Here is a 605-nt window from a genome sequence, read left to right on the forward strand (position 1 = left end):
CTCTAGCCGGTCCAGTCTTTCTGGGTCTACAAACGCATGGAAGGCACACAGAAACCTTGAGGCTGGCTCTGCTGTGAAGTGACTGCATCACATAGCCTCGGCTATAAAACCGAGGAATCAAAACTTGGGTCTCTAGGAAGAGTCCAGTCATGCTGAACCCCCGACAGGGCTTTGCTCACCTGGGGGACCCACTTGGGAGGAGAGGGTGGCACGCTGTGCAGGGATGCTCATGCTCAGGCCTGGGTGGGCAAGGACAATACCTCCCGTCTTTATCAAGTGCTTTTCATGTGCCGGGTCTTCAAGGACATTTCTACTCATTGTCTTCTTTAACGGTCACAAAAACTCTGTGAAGCAGAAACCATGATATCATCCCTGTTCTAAATATGAGGAAACCGAGGCACAGCACAGTGACCGAACCCTCTCAAGGTCAGAGCTGGCCTGTGGCCCAGCCAGACTCAAGCCATGTGGTTTTCAGAGTGACTCTGTTTCTTGGACCTCAGCCTACTTCGTGTGCCGGTTGGTGGTGATGGGACACGGAGGAAGGGAGCAGGACCTCCAGGTCAGTTTGGACACACCTGTGAGTCACAAGGAGGGTGGGTGCTGGT

The sequence above is a fragment of the Canis aureus genome, chromosome 27 (genome assembly GCF_053574225.1).
Source record: "Canis aureus isolate CA01 chromosome 27, VMU_Caureus_v.1.0, whole genome shotgun sequence".
In the NCBI taxonomy this organism is placed as follows: Eukaryota; Metazoa; Chordata; class Mammalia; order Carnivora; family Canidae; genus Canis; species Canis aureus.